The sequence below is a fragment of the Leopardus geoffroyi genome, chromosome E2, assembly GCF_018350155.1.
Source record: "Leopardus geoffroyi isolate Oge1 chromosome E2, O.geoffroyi_Oge1_pat1.0, whole genome shotgun sequence".
In the NCBI taxonomy this organism is placed as follows: Eukaryota; Metazoa; Chordata; class Mammalia; order Carnivora; family Felidae; genus Leopardus; species Leopardus geoffroyi.
Window position 1 is genome coordinate 58,238,810 of NC_059335.1, and position 22,287 is coordinate 58,261,096.

The 22,287-nt window shown below is 63.2% G+C and overlaps 1 protein-coding gene and 1 long non-coding RNA gene across 6 annotated transcripts in view; both read left to right on the plus strand.

Moving 5' to 3' along the window:
• The window catches only part of GSE1 (Gse1 coiled-coil protein), a 390,196-nt gene that overhangs the window by 154,286 nt on the left and 213,623 nt on the right, over window positions 1-22,287 (plus strand). The gene's annotated exons all lie outside the window — the stretch shown is intronic.
• Window positions 2,183-6,872, plus strand: LOC123577723. The gene is made up of 2 exons (XR_006702048.1): window positions 2,183-2,874; window positions 2,906-6,872. It is a non-coding gene; the product is annotated as an uncharacterized LOC123577723 (long non-coding RNA).

The window sequence follows — 22,287 nt, forward strand, 5'->3', positions numbered from 1 at the left end:
CCTGCGTCCCTCCGGCACCGACCCGGTGCCCGGGAGGGTCTGTCGTGTGCTTCTTGCCGGCCGCCTAGAAGAGGCTCTGCAAACACAGGTGCTCAGCAAACCTTTCTAGGACAGGTGGGTGGATAGTAGAGGATGAGCAGGTGGCGGGACACGTGACTGATGGAGAACGGCTAAGTCTCCTCTCCTCCCCGGCCGCCTGGGGCGGTGTGACCGTGGTCCTGCCCCCGTGGCCCCCGTGGTCACCCACCGCCAAGGCAGGGCCAGGCTCCTCCGCGCCTCCTCCGTTAGGCCCTGGCCGCCTCCCTCCCCGCCTCCGGGCACCATCAGGATGGGCCAGTCTCGAGTGGGTTTCCAGGCCTCGTCACCCCGGCCGTGTGCGACCGTGTGTGTGTGTATGATTCCGAGTTTGTGGGTGTGCGCGTGCCCGGCAGGCCCAGCGGGCGCGGTGGCCCCTGTGGCTTCGGGCCGAGGGAACGAGTGAGACGGCGGCTGTGGCGACCAGCCAGGCCTGCCGTCCCGGAGGGTGTGAGGACGAGGTCGCGACACACGTCTGACCTGCTGGCTTGGGGGCGGGCTGTGCAGGAGAAGGCCCAGGAGGCCAGCTTCTGGGACCCCAGCCCCCTCCTGCCGGGCGGCCCTCTGCCACCAAGCCGGAGGCCAGGACAGACGCACAGAGTCCCTCCACCCCTTCGCCTCGGTGACGGTGGCACCACGGTTTCCCTTACGGGGGCCGAGAGACTGTCCCAGGCACCCCTCGCTCCCCAGACGTGGTGTGAAAAGTGGATCTCCGGACCCGGCCGGCCTGGGTTCGAATCCCGGCACTGCCACTTAGAGCTGTGTGCCCTGAACGAGCGTCCTGCCCTCTCTGGGCCGCTGCCTGCTGTAAACCCCACGGGTGGGGGCTGCAAGGGGGCGAGGGTCAGGGTGTGAGGCCCTCGGGACCACCCAGCTCGGCCACGTGGACGGTCAGCATCCTGATTGTCACTGCCCCCTTGTCTTTGCCGTTGTCTGGAAGCATCTGAGCCGTGTCACCTCCCGCTCCACCCACAGCCCACCTCCTCCAGGTGGGGAGAAGCGCAGGAATCTCAACACCCCGACTGGGCCAGGGAGGACCCCCTGGGACCCTCACTGGGCCTGGGGTGGGGGACAGCCCACAAGTGAGACCCAGCTCCCTTCTCTGGAACAGAGTAACTGCTCAGAAACGGGCTGGAAGACATCCTGGGGGCAGCCCCTGGCCTCTGCTCCTCTCTCCCCCTCACCCAGTGAGGTACAGGAAGGGCAGGAGCATTTATTAAGCACCAGCTGCGTGGGGAAGGAGCATTTATTAAGCACCAGCTGCAGGCCAGCTTTTAAGCCATTTGCCCTGTTTGCAGATCAGGAAATAGTCTCAGTGATCGGGGAGGTTGGCCCCGGGCAGATACAGGGCCCAAGACCAGCCCAGCAATTCTGGAGCAGGAGTGTCCACCAGGAGCCAACCTCCACACTCCGGGGCGGCCTCTCTCCCACCTCCTTGGGCCCAAGCGACCGCCCCCTGAGCCCTCGGGGACCCCAAGCGCTGCTCCAGCCCCTCCCCAGCGTCACAGCCAGCAAACCCTCTGCAGCTTTACTCCCTGCACACTCCCCCCCGCCCCCCTTCCAAGCATGGCCTCAGGAACCAGACCACATGGGCAGAGGTGCGCGCCCTGCCCAAGGCTCAGTTCCCCGGGATCTCCTTCTTCCCCGGGGCCCGGGAAGGCCACCTGGGGCATGGTTTCTGGTGCGGAGTGAACCCTGGTAACCTCGGGCCATCTGGAGCCTGCCGCCGTGGCCCTGCCCTGCGGCCACCACCCCAGGGGCTGGTCTGGGATGAGCTCGGTGACTGGGCGGGCTGGGCTGGCCGCCTCGAGCCTCCCTAATGGCAGGTTTGGGCACAGACAGAGCCTGTGGCCTGGTGGCGTGGGACGGCGGCTTCGCTCCCCCCACTGCCCCCCTCCCCGCCCGCCGTGTGGTCCCGGCGGGGACACGTGAGCACAGCCTGGCTCTGTCCTCAGAGCTGTGGGAGGCGGGCTGTCACCGCGGGAGCCAGGAGCTGGAGGTGAGCCCAGACGTGGAGGACGGCAGCGGGTGTCTGCGCCTTCGCCCCTCAGCACCAGGCCCTGCCAAGCCACAGGTGCCCCCCCAGCGCAAGCTGTGAGTGGGAGTCTGCTGGGTGCAGGGCTGGGGCTGCGCGGGGGGAGGGGGGGGGCTCTGCGAAGGGGCACGCAGGGTAGCAGAGAGGGGGTCTTCCGGTGGGGCCAGCTGCCCCGCCCTGTCCTGGGGGAGGAGTTCGTATCCAAGGCGACCTGCAGGTTGGTCCGGAAACCTCCCTGCACGGCCACCATCCCGGGGGGCGTGGGTCCCGCCGGGTTTCCGGGCTGCCCCCACCACGGGGCAGGTCGTGCACCGCACAATCGCAGGGGGCCATGTGCCGTGGCCCAGGGCGTCCGTCCCGCCTTCTCCACCAAGCACATTTGGATTTTCGGTTCTGAAATCCTGGCCACCTTTGATTGTAAGCCCGGAATGTCGGCGGGATGGCGCGGGTGAACGACTGCGGGTGACGGGCACGCGTGTTGGGCCGCACAGGGCGCGAGGGCTCGGGGCGCTGCAGGAAGCCGTGACCATCCCTCCGAGCACGCCGGGCATCCGATCCTCCTCCGGGATCCGTGTGTCGGGCTCCGTGGGTACCGTGCCTCCCTGCTCCCCGCCCCGTGCCCTCCGTTGCCCTCCTTGCCAAGATACAAAGTCCTCACTCTAGGACTCACCGATGGCCTGCGGGCCGAACAGAGCCTGGGGAGGGAGACGCCAGACGAACCCTCTCCCGGCTGTGTGACCCTGGGCCAACTGCCTAACCTCTCTGTGCTTTCGTTTTCTCACCTGAAAAGTAGAGGAGATCGACTACCTCATAGGGGTGTGGGCAGATTAAGTGGGATAGTGACGGAGGTACTTGGAGCAGGGACAGCAGGCAGAGAGGGCCGAGTGCTCTTCACTCCGCGTGTCCTGGGCAGAACTCCCAGCCCCGCGCTCGCCTCTGACCCTTGGAGGTCAGAGGGCGCCCGGGGCGGGGGGCAGCAGCAGGCTTGGCTTGGGGTAGGGCCCGGATTCGTAAACACGTGCAGGGTCGTAGGGGGAGGCCTCCGTCTCTCTTGCTCCCTGGGAGCTGGGGGCAGAGGCGCCCCACCCCCGCCGTGGTGCAGAGTTTGCTAGAAGGTCTCTGCTGGCGTGCACGAAAGCACAGCGGCTGCGGTGGCCGCTCAGTCTTATCTCGGGTCTTCCGCAGGCGGCCCTGTCCCCGGGAAAGGGGTTTATCGGCCTGGGCGTCTGCATCCCAGCGGGCTCGGGGACACATGTGGTCAAGCGGATTTCCCTGGGAACGGCAACCCATCCCCCCCAGTGCCAGCGGCCAAGGCTAGGAGGGCCGGGCCAGGGGCTGGAAAGGGAGGGAAGGGAGGGAAGGCAGGGGGGCGCGTCCACCTGACCCTGACATGGCCCCCTCCCCCATGGTGGGACCTGAGCCGCTCAGGAAGGGCCCGGCTTCTAGACCCCCTTCTCAGAGCCCGTGATGTTCCCTGGCCCGGGGCACTCGGTGCCCGACACGCGGCTGCCCGTCCCCTCAGGCCGTCTTTGGGCTGGCCTCCCAGCAGCAGCCAGTGTGGGAGGGTTGAAGCCAGAAGCCCATTTCCGGGCAATGAGCTGTGGGAAGGCCACCTAGCCTCCCTGACTCCCCCACTAGGGCGCAGGGAGACACCTGCTCTCTTTGCTGGGACAGCAGCTCTGTGCTTGGAGCGTTTACTGCACAAGAAGGCCCGTGCTTTGCACGGATTCACTCTGTGACTTCTCCCCACGACTCCAGGGAGGTATGCACGGTTATTGACCCATCTGAGAGACCACAAGACTGAGGCCTGGGAGAATCGTTGCGCCCCGTGGCCTCGTACATGCCCCGGGTCTCTGGGCAGGCCTAGCAGGCAACTTGGGAATGAAAGTGGCCGCCTGTCCCAGTGGCCAGCCTGGTCCCCAGCTATCCAGGTGTGTCAGTGCCGTTCCACTATCTCCTCCCCTCAGGGAGAGGTTTTACTAATCCGGTGGTGCAAACCGCCAGAGACGGGACCTCAGAGTTAAAATATCCAGGCTGGGAACCCAGCTCTGGCACGTACTGGCTGGTCAAGCCTGGGCAAGGCACCTGGCCCTCCTGGCCACGCAGGGGGCCGTGCACCCTTCCCTCGCTCCAGAGGACGCCCCCACCTCGTCCCTGCTGTGGCCGCTCCCTGGGAGCCTTGGGCCCCCCTTCCCTCCCCTGAGGTCTGTAGATGAAACCACGCTGTCTGCGGGCTTCCTGTCTGCCTCTTCTTCTTTGTTTAATGTTACTTGTTTTTGAGAGACAGAGAGACAGAGCGTGAGCGGGGAAGGGGCAGAGAGAGAGGGAGACACAGAATGGGAAGCAGGCTGCAGGCTCCGAGCTGTCAGCACAGAGCCCGACGCGGGGCCCGAACCCACGAACCGCGAGATCATGACCCGAGCCGAAGTCGGACGCCCAACCGACTGGGCCACCCAGGCGCCCCTCCCGTCCACCTCTTCTAAAGTGTCCGTTCTTCCCCGTCACCCGCCTATCCTGGGCACAAGCCACCACCCACTAGTGTGCTTAGCAGATTTTCCCGCTCACTGTTGGCTGTCCCCACGGGCAGCACAGCTCCAAGAGAGCAAGCATCCGTGTCTGCTTCTGCCCCCAGCACCCAGGGCAGCGCTCAGCGCACAGTAGGCCCTCAATAAATACTTGCCGAACGAAGGGATGGGTGTATCGGCAACACAGGAAACGGAGAGAAGGCTCACAGCTTCCCTCTTATCGACTGTCGCCCCCACCTCCCAGCACATAGTAGGTGCATCCAAGTATCGGTTTCCTTCCCTTTCCCCCAGGCGAGCCACTGCTCAGTCTCCCAGGCCTCTGGTCCTTGTGGGACCGCTGAATTCTCGCCAGAGCAGAACCAGCTGCCTGTTCCTGCAGGCATTTCTTCCCGGCCCCTCCCGGCAGGTGCCGGCTCAGGTTTTGAGGCCTGGAACCCACTCCCTGGTGGGCTGGCAGACCCCTGGCAGGCCAGGAGGGAGCCTGGGCATGTGCTCCCTCTACAGCCTGACCCCGGGGTCTGGCCAGAGCCCCGTGGCCACGGCCCAGGAGGTGAGGGAAGCAAGTGGCTGTGGGCGCTTCTGCTCCCGCTCCCTGGAGATAAGACCTTGGCAGGGTCCAGGGCGCGGCCATCGAGAGGGTGCTGGCCCACTGGCCTTCCTGCAACCTTGCAGCACGCAGCAGGTGGAGGCGCATCGCTGAGGCAGTCCCGGAGGGCTTCCTGGAGGAAGAGAGATGGAGCTGTGACTTGAAGGATTCCAAGATGCAAAGGAAGTTGGTTAAGGTCTTGGAGACAGAGGGAGATGATTCTGGGGTGGGAGGGGGTGGTGCCCCAGGGCCTCATGTAAATTGCGGAGATGCTGGACCACCCCCCCACCCCCCGTGTCCCCTCTTTGCCCCTGGATCAACCCCATGGTCCTGCAGATAAGGAGACTGAAACCGAGGGGGGGGGTCAAGGTCACAAGCAAGATAGAAGCGGGGGCGAGGTGAGGCGAGGGAGGCCCCTCCCCACCCAGTTGTCCCCACCTCCCAGCTTCTCCCCTCTGCCCGCCCCGCCCCCCATCTCCGTGGCCCTCCATCGTGATCCAGTTAAGAGCTGTATCGTGGACATTTGGTCTGAGCGCGGTGCCACATGGTAACGATTTGAAATCCTGACATAAACACACTTAACAAATTGGCTCCATTGGGTGTGGCCCCGGATCTAATTAGATACAATTAATAGTCACTAGGGGCTCTGTGTCATCGGCCCCTGATCCATCATCCAGCCCAGAAACCAGCCCTCTACTCCTCCAGCCGGGAAGCGCCGTCCCCAGGTGGGGAAGACTCCCTCTCCCCATTCTTTGCATTTTATGGGGGGACCTGTGGGTTTCCGAGTGGGTCTGAGAACCCTCTGGTTTTCTGGTAACATCTTTGCAATGCATATGAATGCAGCCTTTTGGTATCGAGATGAAATTTGCCTAACGTAAAACTAACCGTTTTAAATATTTTTTAAATTACTTATTTATTTTTGAGAGAGAGAGAGTGAGAGAGAGAGAACAAGGGAGGAACAGAGAGAGAGGGAGACACAGAATCCGCAGCGGGCTCCAGGCTCCGAGCTGTCCGCACAGAGCCCGACGCGGGGCTCGAACCCACGAAGTGTGAGATCGTGACCTGGGCCGAAGTCGGACGCTCCACCGACCGAGCCCCCCAGGAGCCCCTAAAACTAACCATTTCATATGGCACTTAGTGCGCTCGGTGTTGTGCGACCGCCGCGTCTATCCAGTTCGAAACCATTTTCCCCGCCCCGAAAGGAAGCCCCCTTACCCATCAGCTGGCGTTCTCCTCTCCCCTCCCCCAGCCCCAGAACCACTAACCCGCTTTCTGCCTCCGCGGGTCTGTGTTTTCCGGACATTTCGTATAAACGGCATCTACAAGACGTGATCTTCTGTGACTGGCCTCCTTCGCCAAGCACGTTTTTAAGGCTCATCCACGTGTAGCGTGAACAGTCGTTCATGCCTTTTCCTGACTGAGTAATATTCCGGCATGTACGTCGGTCACATATGACGTGTTCATTCTGCCGCTAGCGAACATGTGGGCCGTTCGCACCTCTGGGCTGTTGTGAATAACGCTGCTGCGAATAGACGCGTACAAGTTTGACTTCCAGCACCTGGTTTCAGTGCTTTGGGCGATCCGCCGAGGAGTAGAATCTACTAGTCCGTGCGATTAACTTCATTTGAATTAATAAACGCGTATAGAGCTCTTACTAGGTGCCAATTTAACATTCGCGACATCCCTAGGAGGCGGGCACCGTCAGCCCCATTTTACAGATGAGGAAGTTGAGGCTTGGCAGTCGGACAGTCAGGACTTGAACAAGGCAGCCGCACCACGGCGGGTCTCACTAACGCGGAAACGGGGCCAGCAGCTTTGGGACGGTGACTCACTTCTCAGGGCCTCAGGGCCCAGCCCACAGGCCGGGCCCAGGAGGACTCACTTGTGCCAACCAGCCTTCAGGCGCCTGTTGGGTAAATCTGGGGCCGGTGTTTCTGTTTGTAGCGAGAAATGTCTGCACAGAGCACGCTGCCGATGGGCCGCTCTTCTTGTCCGGGGCACCCCGCTCGCCTGGGGGCCGGGCCTCGTGCAGGGCTAGCTGGGGGGGGCGCCCAGAGAGGCCTCCCCGAGGCCCAGGAATAGACTCCGGCAGCGTGGGCTCCCAGCCGACTCCGCTCTCCAGGGTGCCTGCTCTCCACGGGTGCCTCCCCTCTGGGCAGGCGGGCGGGAGGGCAGGTTGTCCACTGCACATCAATCACACGGCCCCGGCCTGGCTGGGCGCCGCCCTCAGAATGTGGTTATCTCCCAGCCACACGCCGCCGCGGGGCCCGGGGAGCACAGGCGGCTCCAATGGCTTATCTCCCCGTCTGGTGCTCCCTCCCCGGTCCCTGAGTCCAGCCTTATCTCGGCATCCCGGGCCCTTCCTTTACCCAAGAGCCCTGGCCAGGGCGGGACGGGGACCCGGCGTGGGCACACAGAGCTCGCTGCCCGAGTGCACGTCCTCTCAGCCTCGTGCGGGCGCACGCACACGCACCCTGCTGGGCGTCTCTCTCGGACACACACACACACTCCTGTCTCAGGCTGGCCTGGGTGACTGCGGGTTTCCCCAGAAGCTGCCCACACTTGCTCGTTCATGCTCCGTGGGTGTCCGTCTGCTTGGGGAGGGGAGCAGAAGCCAGGAGGAGACAGCAGCAGGGGCTCGAGGGGGGGGCTGGGATACCAAGGGCCTGCCACGGGGGCGCCTGGGGGGCTCAGTCTGTGAGACGTCTGACTTCAGCTCAGGTCGTGATCTCGCAGTTCGTGGGTTCGAGCCCCGCGTCGGGCTCTGTGCCGACATCTCAGAGCCTGGAGCCTGCTTCAGATTCTGTCCCTGTCTCTCTCTGACCGTCCTCTGCTCACGCTTTGTCTCTCTCTCTCTCTCTCAAAAATAAACGTTAAAGGGGCGCCTGGGTGGCTCAGTCGGTTGAGCGTCCGACTTCAGCTCAGATCATGATCTCGCGGTCCATGAGTTCGAGCCCTGCGTCGGGCTCTGGGCTGACGGCTCAGAGCCTGGAGCCTGTTTCGGATTCTGTGTCTCCCTCTCTCTGACCCTCTCCTGTTCATGCTGTGTCTCTCTCTGTCTCAAAAATAAATAAACGTTAAAAAAATTTAAAAAATAAATTAATTAATTAAAAAAAATAAATAAACGTTAAAAAAAATTTTTTTTAATTAAAAAAAAAAAAGTGTCTGCCATTAAAGAGATACCCCCCCCACCCCCGCCAAGAGCAGAAAGGCATCCCGCTGGAGATGGGAGGGCCCTGTGTGCCTCTTGCCTGCAGAGCCTGGGGGCAGAGGGGACTGTGGGTGCCTTGGCTCAGAGGCTGGTCTCACCGGTCCGTGGCCGTTCCCTGCCACCCCCAACTTTGGCTCAGATTCCGATTGCTTTTCCCCTCGGAATCCAGTTAATATCGACGATCCCTCTGGATCTGGAAGCCGTCCTTTTTTCCAAAGCAGCTTCCCAGGGCCGCCCTCCCCAGGACTCACCGCCGACCGAGAGCCGGTCTATACCGCTTCCCTCCATGGGCAGGGACAGGCCCAGAGGGGTAGGGATGTGCTGGTGAGGACCGCCCAGCCCAGGCCCCCTGCTCCAGAGACCCCCTCTGAGAGGAGAGGAATATGCCTCACGCTGGCTGAGCCCCGCCCCCCCCCCGCCCCCCCATGCCCCGTGAGGATGTGGTCGTGCGGCAGGCTGGCCTTCATCCGGCAAGGGTCGGGCTCCGCTTGGAGAACCTCTCACTGGCCCCGTAATGTGGCTGAGACGCAGGGGCGCTGGCTTCCCTCCCAGCTCTGCTGTTTGCTTGCTGTGTGACCTCAGACCAGTCTCTTGACCTCTCTGAACTCTCACCCATCCCGCAGCCTCACCCGAGAGACCGCGTGAGCTCCTGCTGGTTGTTCAGCGATGGGCCTGCCCAGAAGACACACGGAGCAAAGGAGTCTCAAATACTGACAGAGAAAAGATTTCGGGTACCTGTCCCTCATCCCCGGAGACCTCCCTTTTTCTTCTCGTTCAAGCTGGGACCTGTGCAGCCAGAGGCTCAGCCCCCAGAAGGGCCGAGAGCTCACAGCCAGGCGTGTGGGTAGAATGTTCCGGATGCCTGGCAGGCTTCATCTTCGGGGACTTGATGAGCTCTGGTTAATGAAGCCCAGGGGCCTCCTGAGGAGACGCGAGGTGGAGGGGTGGGGCCCAGCAGGGACGCACATCAGGCCCCACCCGAGTTTTACTTTTCTGCGTCTGGAGGGATCTTTGGCAGGTGACCAGGTGACCAGGCCAGGGCGGGAGACCCGCCTCCGCTGGGCCAGATCAGCGAGCTGGGCACCTGCCCCCGCCCTGCCTGGCATAGCCAGATGTCTCCAGAAGCACTCCCTGTCACGCCAAGCCCTGGCGGCCTCTGCCAGATGGGAGACAAGCCCCGTCTCGGCCGGGAGGCCCTTTGCCCCAGCAGAGCAGGGCAACTTGGGCAGGTGTTTGGGGCGGGGTCTGCTGGGGCGTGTCCGGGCAGGAGGCCGGTGTCTCACAGCACGGCCCCCACCGTCGGAGTCTGCCGTCGCGACACCTGGGGACTCCCCGGTGCACGGAGTCAGGGCCCGGTGGGAGACGCTCGCCTCCTGCCCCCACCCCTGGCGATCGGCCCCTTCTTAGGGTCCCTGGGGAGCGAGGCAGGCGGCAAAGCGGAGAGCCACAGCTTAGGCGGAGGTCTGGCGGCCGAGCGGCTGGGGGGTGGGGGGTGTCTGCAGCCTGGCGAGTGGCCACCCCCACCCCAGGGTCGGGCTGGCTGCTGATGGATGGTAATGAGACCCGGGGAGTCTGATGAAGTTCATTTTTCACCTGTGCGTGCTTTTGCCTCCCCGCTCTCTCGAGGCAGCCGGTAATCCATCCCGGAGCCCTTCAGAGGCCTCGGCGGTAATGGGGTCATAGATCACTCCCTCGTGGAGACAGCTGGACAGGGGAGCCGAGCCATTAGGAATGACCGCTGGTGACCCGCGGGCCAGAACGCTCCGGCTCTGGCTGCAGCTCCAGACGGCGGGAGGCTGTCAGGGTCGGCTCGTGCCCCACGAGGGGGGCAGCGGAGGGGGGGGACCCTCCTCCCCGAGGTGGGGAGCTCCTGGGCCCAGGGTGACGCCTGTCCGGGGTCCCCGGTGTCTGGGTGACAGCTGCCCCTTGGGTCAGGGTCTCTGTGTCAGGTCAGGGTCGACAGGTGTCTGCTCAGGGCCCACCCCCACCTCCCACCCTGTTTAAGTTCGGGCGACGGCTGACGGCAGGTGGAACCCCTCAACGTGCCGCCTTGCCCCAGGAGCTCAGCGGTGGGGCAGGTGCCCCAGGTCGCCCACGTATACAGCCCTCCTGCCCCAGAACCAGAGGGGGCAGCTGATTCTGAAGGGGGCAGAGGGCCCATCCCGCCTGGTTGAAATCCTGCCCCGCTATCTCACTTGCTGTGCAAATGGCCAGTCCCGTCATCCTCTGCGGCCTCAGTGTCCCCATATGTAGCGTGGGACAGTAACCCAGGCCTTGCGATGGTGCAACGAGCCATTGTGTGTGGCATGTGCTCCCGACAGCACCAGGCACCTGGCACTCTGGATGTGGGGTCCGGTCTTGTCGTTGTCGGTGGCAGCATCATTGCTTCACAGCACAGGCTTGGATCCTGGCTGTGTGACCTTCCAGGAGATCCTTACCCTCCCTGGGCCCCAGCCTCTCGACCTGTAGGATGGTGACGACGGGACGGAACGGGCTGATTCGTGAAAAGCCTTGGAAGGGAGACTTCACGGAGCTCAGTGCCCCGGAAGGATTAGCTTCCCCCCGCCCCCCCCCCATGCTACCCTCCTGGGATGCTCTTTCCGGAACCTTCTCCTGGGGTTCTCGTTATCAGACTCCACCCCAGTGGTGTGTTGGGGAAGAAGAGGGGGCCAGAGCGATATTCCTGGAACCCGTACCTCTGCTGGGTCGACTTTGGGAGGGGCCGCGACTCCCCCTACGGTCACCCCTACCCAGCTGGGTTTCCGGAAACGGGTGCTCGAGGGCTGGAATGATCAGCACCCCCCTCCGTCTTCTTTCCAAGCCCCACCGGTTGGGCACCCCCTCCCCCCTCACTGCGAGGGCCCAGGTGGGGTGAACCTGTGGAGACGCCTCCGGCACCTCCCTCTGGCCCCTGCGGTGGGCAGGCGGTGCCCTTGGCCTCCTCCAGGACCAGTCAGAGCCTGTGCTGGGTGTGCCCGGGGGAGCTGGGCCCACAATGGGCAGTTGTGTGGAACCAGAGCCACACTGGGGAGGGAGGGAGGAGGGCCTCCCAGTCAGTGGGCCTAGATGCTGGGAGCCAAACACTCCTCGAGGCAGCCCTTCAGTGACAGGGCGTCTGTGTGGGGAAACTGAGGCACAGAAGTTTCTGGGGCCCACCGGGGCCACGCAGCATCACACATGAGATCCTCTCGTGCCAGCTCCCCTGAGTTCTTGCCACTCTGAGTAGGGGGCACTCTGGAACCACCTGGAGACCACAGAGAGCCGTGCGGGGTGACCCCATATCGTGGTCTCGGGCGTGAGCTCCCCCCAGCACCTGAGGGTCCAGCCTCCAGGCCCAGCCTAATTTCTACAGCAGCCAGCTTCCCAGAATCGCCCCTTCAGTGTCCGGCCTCCTCACCCCTGACCTCCTGTGGCCCGGTCTCTCCTGGTCCTGCTGAGGGGCCTTTGCACTTACTTGGAAAGGGCCAGGAACTCCCTTTCCCCGGAAGTTTGGCGTGACTGGCTCCTTCTGCCCTTCAGGCTTCAGCTTAAATGTCACCTCCTCGATGAGGTCCTTCTGGGTTGCCTTCCCCAGAGAATCACTCACTCTCTTCTCACCTTGATTTGCTTTCTTCCTCCGACTAGGCGCTAATGACCGCACATTTGCTCATTTGTCGATTTCCTCTTTTTTAAAACATCTGCCTCCCTTGGCGAGAACGTAGGGATGGGAGAGCTTGCCCGCCCCTCTGTGCACTGGTGTGCCCCCACAACGTGGGATAGTACCTGGTAGGGACATAGTAGCTGCTCAGTAAACACTGGCTGCCCAAACCGGTGAATGGAAGGACGGGTGGACAGAGGAAGAAGGAGGGCTACGGAAGGAAGGAAGGAAGGAAGGACGTCTTGATGGTTGGATGGGCGGGTGGAAGGAAGAAAGGAAGAGAGAGGGAGGCAGACAACATCGAGGCTTCTTCCCTGGACCCGATTCTGCCCATCGATGAGGGACAGCGCAGGGAGGGGGCGTGGGCTATGACAAGGTGGCGGGAAGGCGGCTGAGACGAGGCGCCTCCAGGCAAGGCCACAGGTGCATCACGAGTCCCAAAAGGTGGAGGAAAGCTGGGTCACATGGAGTCCTCTCTGAACCTCGGGTGGCTCTTGCTGACGGAGAGAGGGAACTGGGCCCGAGGCCGCCCAGCCAGGTGCCGGCGGAGGAGTGGCCGGCCGCCAGGCACCAGCTTGGGCTTGCGTCGCCTCATGTGAAGCTGTCTGATGCAGCAGAGCCTCGCGGGGACGCTGCCAGGGTCACAGCAGGGCCCTTGGGGGCGGGGGGGGGGGGTGTGTCACGTGGATTTGCATGGGGTTTGTGTGCAGGTGGCCTGAGACCCGGCTGTTCCAAGTCCCTTCGGGTGGCCCCGTCTCTGCTTTTCTTCCTGCCCCCCGCCCCCCGTTTGTTACCCTTCCGGAGACCCTGAGACAGGGAGCAGGAGGCTGCCCTCCTCTGCCGGCTGAGCCTCCGGGATCTCCTCTCCTGTGTCAATAAGAAAGATCCCGAGCAGTCACGGAGCCCTTCCTGCCGAAGCCCCCGTTCCCTGGTTAGCACGAAGTCCTCACAAAGTACGTGAGGCCGTCCCCATTTTACAGAGGGCCACACGGAGGCTCAGAGAGGGGCGTCACGTGGTGGGGAGGCGCTCTGTGCGGACTGGGGCCCGACGGCTCCCAGGGACCCCGCAGAGCCAGGCCCTTTGCCCTCTTCCACGGGAAGAAACGGGCGCTGAGGAAGCCTGAGGGGGTCGGGGCATTAGCGCCAGCGGCTGCTCCCCGGGAGGGGGCGTGCGCCAAGACGCATCGTGCTCCCCCTCGGACTTCCGTGTCCCCAGAATCCGGGACTGTGGCTGGCAAGTGGTGGGTGCCCAGTGAGTGCTTAGCGCCTGTCGTTTCGTGAGTCCACAGACGCGGCCCTGCCCAGGCGGGAGGACACCATTCGGGTGAACGGGGTGGGGGGGGTGTTGCTCAGCAGGGGTTGGAGGCCGGTGGGGGGGTGGGGGGCTGTTTGCCTTCAGGCAGGGACGTCCGGGTCAGGGTCAGACCTGCCTGGGCGGGCAGCTGAGCGGGGCCACGGCCTGGCCAGGGCAGCGAGCCCCCCGTGAGCCCAGATTCCGAGCGCCGGCGCTGGGTCCCGCCGTATAACAAGATGATGGGTTAGGGTCAAGCTGTGGTCCCATAACTTGTTGGGAGACGTTTCAGAACAATAAAGGTGTCCGGCTTTATATCCGCTCGTATTTTATCCCGGCTTTAGCCTCTCCCGCTTCCTTGCCTTGGATTTACTGTGCGTCTGTTTTAAACGGGGGGAGGTTGACTCCAGCGCTCCCCGGCGGTGCCCGTCCCCTCCTGCCCGCCCTGGGGAGCCTGGCCCGTCACGCTCCCGCGCTGGCCTCCGCCTGCTGAAATATTTACCTCCGGGCGCCTCTGACAGCCGAGCTGTCTCCTGAAGCAAAGGTGATTGGCCCGCCGATATTGCGACGTGGCACTTTGTGTCTGCTCTCGACACGCAGCACGCTCCCCTCCGGCTGGGCCGGCTGGCGGGGCGGGCGCCACGGGGAGGCGACAGCGGGCCGCTCGATCACGGGCGCCCGGGGGGTTGACACCGGGAGGGCGCCGGGCTCCCCCTTTCCCGCCCCCACCCCGGGCTGTCAGCCCAGCAGGCTCCCGGAGCGGCCAGGAAAGAACGCGACAGACCCACGACAGACCCACGACGGAAGCGGTCAGGGCAGCGGACACGGTGCGGGACTCTGCCGCGCGCTGTAGGTTTACGGGCGCGTTTCGCACCTGCCACCCGACGAGACGGGCGTTTTTGTCCCTTGTCAGTTGGAGACGCTGAGGCGCGGAGAGAGAGGCAGGCGTGCTGCGTGAGTGTCCTGGGGCTGCCGTGACCAAAGGCCACGCGCCCTGTGGGAGGCGGGGGGCGGTGTTGGAACAGCAGAAACGTGTCCCTTCACAGTCTGGAGGAGGGGTGGGCAGGCCCGCACTCCTCCCAAAGGCTCCCGGGCAGGATCCCCCCTGTCGCTCCCAGCTTCTGGTGTGGCCGGCCATCCCGGGTGTCCCCTAGCTGGTGACCGCATCCCTCCAGCCTCCGCCTCTGCCTTCACATGACCACCTTCCCTCTACGTGCCTACAGCCAAAATCCCCCTCTTATATGGACGGCAAGCCTTAGATCAGGGCCTCTGTGGTCTGGTATGACCTCATCTTAATTATACGTGCAAAGACCCTGTCTCCATCTGAGGTCACACTGGTTCCAGGTGGACATGCGTTTGGGGGGGCACAGTTCACTCCAGTATGCTTGCCCCCAGTCACGGTACCAAATGCTGTTGGGCCATGCTGGCATCTGCTAAGCCTGCCCTAGAGCTCACCCTGTAGAGAATTCCCTAGAACCCGATGGTTCCCGGATCTCTATGCTCCGCGCTGTTAGCTGGCTATGCCCCCACTCCGGGTAGGGGGTGACATCCCCAGGAGCGACTCCTACCCAGGAAGTAGAGGCATTGGTGGATAAAACCCCTCCTCTGTGTCCTTGCCAGGGTCCCCAGCAGGCCTGCTCTAGGTGGCCCCTGTGTGGCCCTCCTCCCTTCCCCATCCCACCCTTTCACTGCTTCCCATCCTGGAATCTCCTGACAATCAAACCCCTGGCATCTGAATCCTTGTCTCAGGCTCTGCTTCTGGGGGATTGCAAATTAAGACAATACAAACACTAAACATAACAAAACAGCCCACAGGGGTAACTGAGACCGTTTAACCATCTAATGCCCGCAGCAGGCCCAGGGGGCAGGGTTGCCAGATTTAGAAAGAAAAACAAAACAAGAGCCCAGTTACATTTCAGCTCAAGATAAACAACGAATACGGTTTTTTGTACAAGTATATCCCATGTAACATTTGGGATATACTCGTACTAAAAACTACTTTTTGCCTAGGATAGGGGAGGGGTGACGGAGAGTGACAGCTGACGGGAGTGGGGTTTCTTTCTGGCGTGGCGTGTATATTCTAGCGGACCGTGGTGACAGTTGCCCAGCTCTACGAGTAGGCCAAAAACCATGGAATTGCATACTTCAAATGGGTGAATTATACGATATGAAAATTGGCTTAATAAAGCTGTTACGTTTCTATGTTATTCGGTGTTTATCTGAAATTTAAATTTCACCGGGTACTCTGTATTTTATCCGGCAACCTTGTTAGGATCCCCAATTCACAGATGAGAAAACTGAGGCCCAGCCAGATAGCACAGCCAGGAAGCAGTAGAAGGGACTGGACCCGACCCAGGTGATCGATCGGCCTCCTTAACAATTAGGGAACGCTGCCTCTGGGAAGCCGGCAGATCTCCCGGGGACGCGGAGTCTGAGGCCAGCAGGGGAGACAGAAGCCAGGCGGACGGACCCTCACAAAGACGCCTTTCTGTCCACCCAGAAGTGGGGCCTGTGCCTCTCAAGCGGCCGAATCCCGGCGTGGCTGGGGTTTCCTCTTCTCCCCTCTGTGCCTCCTTGGGCTCAGCCTCCTCCCTTTGACAGGACTGCAGGCTGGTCAGAGGGAGGAGGGTCGGACAGAGTCCAGGCAGGTGCCGCGGCTGCAGGCCAGCGGCTGAAACCCTACAGCTGCCTCCTCCCGGAGCGCCCGAACCTGAGGCGTGCCACCCAGAAGGGGAGGAACAGCTGGGTCTGGGGGCCCCTGGCCGCGTCAGGCCAGAGGGGAGGTGGCGGTCTACACCCTCCCCGGGCCGGAGGCCGCACGACCTGATGTCTGTGACTGACGCATCACCCCCTTTGAGTCTTGCTGGCGGTGGTCACACAGCTCGGGCCCGCACGGTTCCTGGCACACAGTAGGTGCTCAGGACCTGCTGCTTCTCTCTGGAGCTGGAGGGCTGCTGGGGCCGCCGGAGGGTGTTCTGTTGACCTCGTTTGCAGAGACGACCCCCCACCTGTTGCTCACGGAGACAGGTCTGGAACCTTCCGGGACAGTCCTTCTTCAGGCTGTGGGTGATTTGCAGTCCCGCAAAGGCCATGGGAGCCACACCCGTGAGAGAGCAGGTGACTCCAGGGCTCCAGTCTTTTCGGGGGTTCTGGTCCAGCACCAGGCAGCCCCCCAGCCTGGTGGCCCGGCCTGAGTCGGGGGCTTGCAGCGCCCCCCCCTCCACCTCCCCGCCACCTCTCACCCTCCCCCAGCAGGTGGGCGTCATCGCAGCCAGAGGGCAGCGGAGGCTTGGCCGCCAGCCCCGGGGTCCCTTCATGCTGGTCCCACCCTGTCTGGGGCCCGACGGAGGGCTTTAGGTTGTGATGCAGGCAGCAGTGGAATCCGCCCCCCGCCCCCCATCCCAGGGACCTTCCCGATGCTTCTGCACTTAACGTACCTGCAGACAAAGGAATTGATGAAATGCCCCCACCCGTTGCGTCAGGCTGGCGGGCCTGTTTGCCGGCTGCCGACTTGGGGGTTTGGGTCATGGGGTTTTGCTGGCCTCCCCAGGACAGTGACACTTGAACCGCCTGGCACAGGAAGCTGGCCTCCAGGCGGTCCAGGAAGGCCCCTGTCCTGCCTGCTGCCCACAGACTTCCTCGAGGGTGGGAGTCGGCCAGGGGGCAGCGGGAGCGGGACGGAAGGAGGTCAGGGCCTGAGAAATGAAACGTTCGTGAATGCAGGCCCGGCACTCACAAAGTAGGGCAGAGCCATTAGAGCTCATTAAAGTTTAATACCTGTCGGAGCCCCTGTGGCCCCGGCAGACACAGTTCTAATGTGATGGGTGGAGAGGGGAATTCTCAAACCATCGCGGAGGCGGGGGGCTTGCTTTGCTCCTATGAACAGGAAGAGGACAGTAAGGCTTTGAGCTCCACCAGCTGCTGATTGGGTGGGCTCTTGGGGGGGGGGGGGGGCGGGTCTGCCCCGGGACTGTCCCCTGGGGCTGCTGCGTTTGTCCCAGACAGGCCTTCCCCTCCTCTCCCTCTGTGGTTCACCTCGGGGCTCCTGGCCCTGCCGGCAGCCGGGTGTGGGCTCCCCCTGCAAGCCCCTGGGGGACTCAGCATCAGCTCAGCTCGTCTGTCTTAGCCAGAGTGGAAAACCCCTCATCTCCCCCCAGAGCACGTTTTCCTGCAGCGAAGTAAACCTCCCCCGTCCCGTCCCGTGTCCCACCGCCTGCAGGAAGCCAGCCTTCCCTGGGCACCGAGAACGCCCTCTGTGCTGGCCCCGCCCCCTTCCATCAGCATACCGAGCTCAACCGAGGGCAGGCTGGAAGCATCCTGGAAGTCTTCCTGGAGGAGGTAGCGCTCTAGTCGGGTCTCGAAGGACATGCATGGGAATTAGCTGGGAGTTCGCAGTCGGGGACGGTGAGCATGTGGGGAAGGCAGAGGCGTGGGCGCGTCGAGGAAGGGAGGCTGGGGGGTTGGGCCACAGCAGGCGGCAGCAAGGTGGGAGATGAGCCGGAAGGAGGGTCTGGGGCGAGTCGGGGCCAGCCCTGCACGCCAGGCCGAGTTTGGGCATTGCCCTGACCCCTGGTCTGAGAATCGAATGGATCCAGCTTAGAATAATCTAAGCCTGGGCAGCCAGGACTTGAGGAGAGCGTTGGCTATGGAGCGCGTTACAAAGGAAAGGAAGGAAGAGACAGATTATGACGTCCCTCCCGAGCAGCAGGCTCTTCCGTGTGAGAAGGTTGGCACGAGTCTCCCCATCTCACGGGTGGACAGACTGAGGCCAGTGAGCGGGTCCAGTCTGCCCTAGGGCGGAGCAGGAGGAATGCAAAGGAGCGTCTCTGGGCGGGCAGGCCCGGCCGTGCTGGACACAGGCTGGCATGTGCACCAGCCGGAGACACCCTCCCGTGGCCGGTGCCCAGGCCTGCGGCTCCGGCTTCTGGCCGGGCGCCATGCCCAGCCCTCACCGCAGCGGCTCCAACGCTCCATTCTCACCAGGGCTCCCCAGAAAACCCTTTGCATCTTTCGGCTCACCCTTAATAAATGCTCCCTCCATCTGTCACCTCCGCCCTCCCCTGCCCACACTCTCCAGGGGCCTGCCCAGAACAGCTCCGAAATCATCCACCGCCTGCCTGCTCCCGGCTTCCTCCTGGCCCGCTGCCGCCCTCCCCGCGCCGCCCTCCCTGGGCCTCAGCCCCATTCCCAGCCTGGCCCAGAGCAGAGCGAGCCCAGAATAGATCTAGAGAGAGGGGAAAGCCACAGCGTGCAGGCCTGCAGAGGGATGTCTTGGGGAGTCCTGCGGGACCTGGGGTCGCCCCAGACTAGACCCAAGACCCCCACCCGGAGCACGGTCCGCTGAGCTCCGAGGTGCCCTGGGGTTTTTCCTGCTTCCTCTGGAACGTTCTCTCAGGTATTAATAGGGCTGTGGAGAGCGTCCTGTCAGCCCCGGGCAGTCTGCTCCCAGCCTCGGCCCGTCCTGCTCGCTCACAGCTCACGGTCCACAGGGAGGCCCCCCTGGGGTCCCCTGGGAAGAAGGTGGGGTATAGACAGCCCCGTGCCTTCAGCCCCAGCCCCCCAGCCTCCCCCAGCCTCTTCCACACAGGCTCAGGCGCCGGTGGGGGGAGTGGGCGGGTGTATCTTGTTTTAAGAGACAGGAAACATTCGGCCGCAGGCCCCAGCGCAGACGGGCCCCCGAGTGAACTCCAGACCAAAGCAGATCTGCCTCCGCTGTGGTGCCGGCTCCCTGCCCGAGAGCCCCGCAGCACCCACTGCCCGCTGCGTGCGGGAGCCGCCCCCCCCCCCCCTGCCCCCGGCGCCCCTGCGGCCGCGGCCAGAGGCCCTCTGCCCACTGCCAGGCGCCAGCCAAGGAACCCAGCTGGCCCAGGGCCCTGGCGGTGCTCTCTGCTCCCTGACTTGAGAATGGGGAGGCTGTGTGCGGTCTGGGGTGGCCGGGCCATTTCTGAGTTGTCCCAAGGGCTCGGGGCCACCGTCTAGGGTCTGCCCGCCTGGAACGTGGCTGCGTGGGGGTTACAGGCCCACGGGGGGCTGGAGCCACAGGAGGCCATGCCTGGAAAGGGGGCTGCCGCCTGTGACCCTGGAGGCAGCGAACTTCAGATGACAGGGAGAGAGAGAGGGAGAGCCAGGGACCAGGAAGGGACCAGCTGGCTAAAGCGGGGTGCAGGGGGGCGTATGGAGCCAGCACCCTGGGGCCCTCCCTGGCTCCCTGTCTCCCTGTGAAGTCCTGTGGGGAGGAAAGGGAGGGGTGAGGCTTGCCTTCCTCACACACGCGGTCAGGGGCTCTCATTTCCTCCCTTTCCCAGACGGGGAAGTAGACAGCAGCTCAGAGAGGCAGAGTGTGGGACCCAGAGCCACCCAGCAAGGCTTGCCGGCCCCAAACCCCTGCCTCTGCACACACACACACACACACACACACACACACACACACACTCCTTTGTGTCTGCCCCCTGCTGTGGGTGTGGGGCTGTCCCCTCCCGCCCCACAGCCCACAAGCAGGTGCCTGGTGGCCGTGTTTCCTTGCATCGTCCCCGCCCAGAGCACGTGGTCCCCGTGGCCCGTCTCTTGGAGGGACTAATTCTGGAAACGGAGCCTTCCTCCCAGCTTCGGGAGCTGTCACGTCCGAATTCACGAGGTTCCAAAGTCACCTTCTGGGCAGGGAGCCTAGGTTTCTGACTCAGCCCCTGGGCCTCCCCAGAGCTTCTGGCAGCGAGGGCGGCACCACCTGCCGGCCGAGCCGCCATCTGGCCCCGCTCAAGGACACCCGTCAGCTTCACATCTGGGGCGTCTTCGCTCCAGCTTCTCTGGGGACCTGCTGGCCTTGTGCTTCAGGATTAAAATGACAAGGGAAGGGAGCCCCTGGGGCAGGTCTGATTTATTTCAGGCGGTCCCCTGGGACCCTCCCCGAAGCCCTCACGGAAGGAGGCGGGAGGCTTCCACAGCGAGAGCTGCCCCCCACCCCCCTGCAATCAGCTTTACAAAATCCCGAGGCCCGGGCTCCATCCATGGACGAATTACTTTAGAAACTCCGGGTCAAAGCTTCTGGGTGATTCCGCGTGCCACCCAGGCGAGAGCCTCGTGTAGATGCACCTCGGCATTCTAGAGCGAGCCGGGTGGCTGCGGTTCAAACCCCAGGAAGTGGTGTCGCCTCTCTGTGCCTCAGTGTCCTCATCTGCAAAATGGGCGTGGTGGTGGTACTGACTCCCACGGACGGTGGTGAGGGTTCGATGAGTTAGTGCACGTGCAAAGCCCAAGTGCCCACTGGGTGTGTGGGGTGGGAGTGTTAGTAAAGTCATTCTTCGTCACGGGGGGAAGCCGGGCAGAGACGTGAGAACCCACTCCCTCCCAGGTCAGGAGGCGGGGGCTTGGAGGTGGCCGGGCTGGGTTCAATCTGAGCCCCACTGCTGGCTGCCTTTGGGAAAATGGTGGCATCCCCGTCCGCGTCTGCAGAGTGGGGATATACCTGTCGCCCAGGGCTGTGGCAGGAATAGATCGAGGTAACACAGACCTCAGTGTCCCCAGCTGTGAAATGGGAGCGTAGGCTAGGATCCAGAGACCAGTTTCAGACGCCCGCAACTCCGGTGTCGTAGCTGAGAGGGCGAATCGGACCGCTCAGCCTGATGCGGGTTCCCGGGCCAGGGGACAACATCCCTCCCTGTCGCTCGGTCCTGCTCGGAGGAGTGCGTGCGCGTGTGTGTTTAGATGTGTGTGGACACGTACGTGACGAGTGTGGTGTGCAATTGTGCATATGTGGCCGCGTGCCATGTGTGACTCGTGCGCGTGCCGTGTGCACAAGTGTTTGTGTGTGCTCCATGCAAATACGTGTGTGTGCGTCTTTGCACACGCATGTGGATATTGCGTGTGCCGCGCAGTCAGGGGCCCTCCCGAGGGGCGTCAGCCTCCCCTCCCGACTCACACTCACAGGGGGCTGCCTGGTTCGAAGGCCCGGCCAGGGTGCCCCCCAGATCCGAGCCCCCCGCCCCTGCCCGCCACCCCGGTAGGGGCCCGTGGCCTCCAGAAAGCTGTGCTTCCAAGGGGGGGTTCCGTCCCCAGGGGCTGCAGGGACCTCACCATGTCTCACTGAGAAACAGTAAGCATTTGGCAAAGGATAAATAAGAAGGACAGGGGTGCCTGGGGGGCTCATCTGGTTAAGTTCAGCTTCAGTCATGTCATGATCTCACAGCTCGTGGGTTCGAGCCCCACGTCGGGCTCTGTGCTGACAGCCGGGAGCCTGCTTCCTATTCTGTGTCTCCCTCTCTCTCTGCCCCTCCCCTGCTCATGCTCTCTCTCTCTCTCTCTCTCTCAAAAATAAATAAAACATAAGAGGAAGCAGAAAACGACTCCCACATCCCCACACCGGCCTCGGGAAGAAGGCATTGCCAGCATGGCTGTGCCCCCTCTGAGTTCCCTCTCCCCCGCTCTGGTCCCCGCAGGCTCCTGGATAAGCCTTACCGGTTTTCCCAGCTCTCCTGCCTCGCTTTCCTACCAAGCTTTGTTGGCGTGAGTTCACTGAGCACCTGCTAAGTACCAAGCATTGCCCTGGTCATGGGGGATACAGCAGTCAGTGAAGCAGATCACGGCCCTGCCTTGTGGGTGCACGAGTGCAGGTACTCTAGAGAGTTCGGGCGAGGAACAAGCAAGGCACATGTGCGAGGCTTCTAGAACGACCCCTGCAGGTAGGAAACGCTGTTCCCTCCCACCTCCCATTTTGCCGGTGGCCGAGAGGTCACTGCCGGCCAGGGGCAGACCCTGGACCCACTCGCAGCCGGGCTCCGGAGAGCTTGCCCTGGGAGCAGCGCCCGTGGCCCTGGGACCCGTCGGGTCAGCCCGCCGCAGGCAGCGGCCCCGAGTGAACCCAGGCAGCCTGGGCGTCCTGGCCACCCTGAGCCACCGACGGTTAACGATGGCGTAATTCCTCAAAAGTCAAG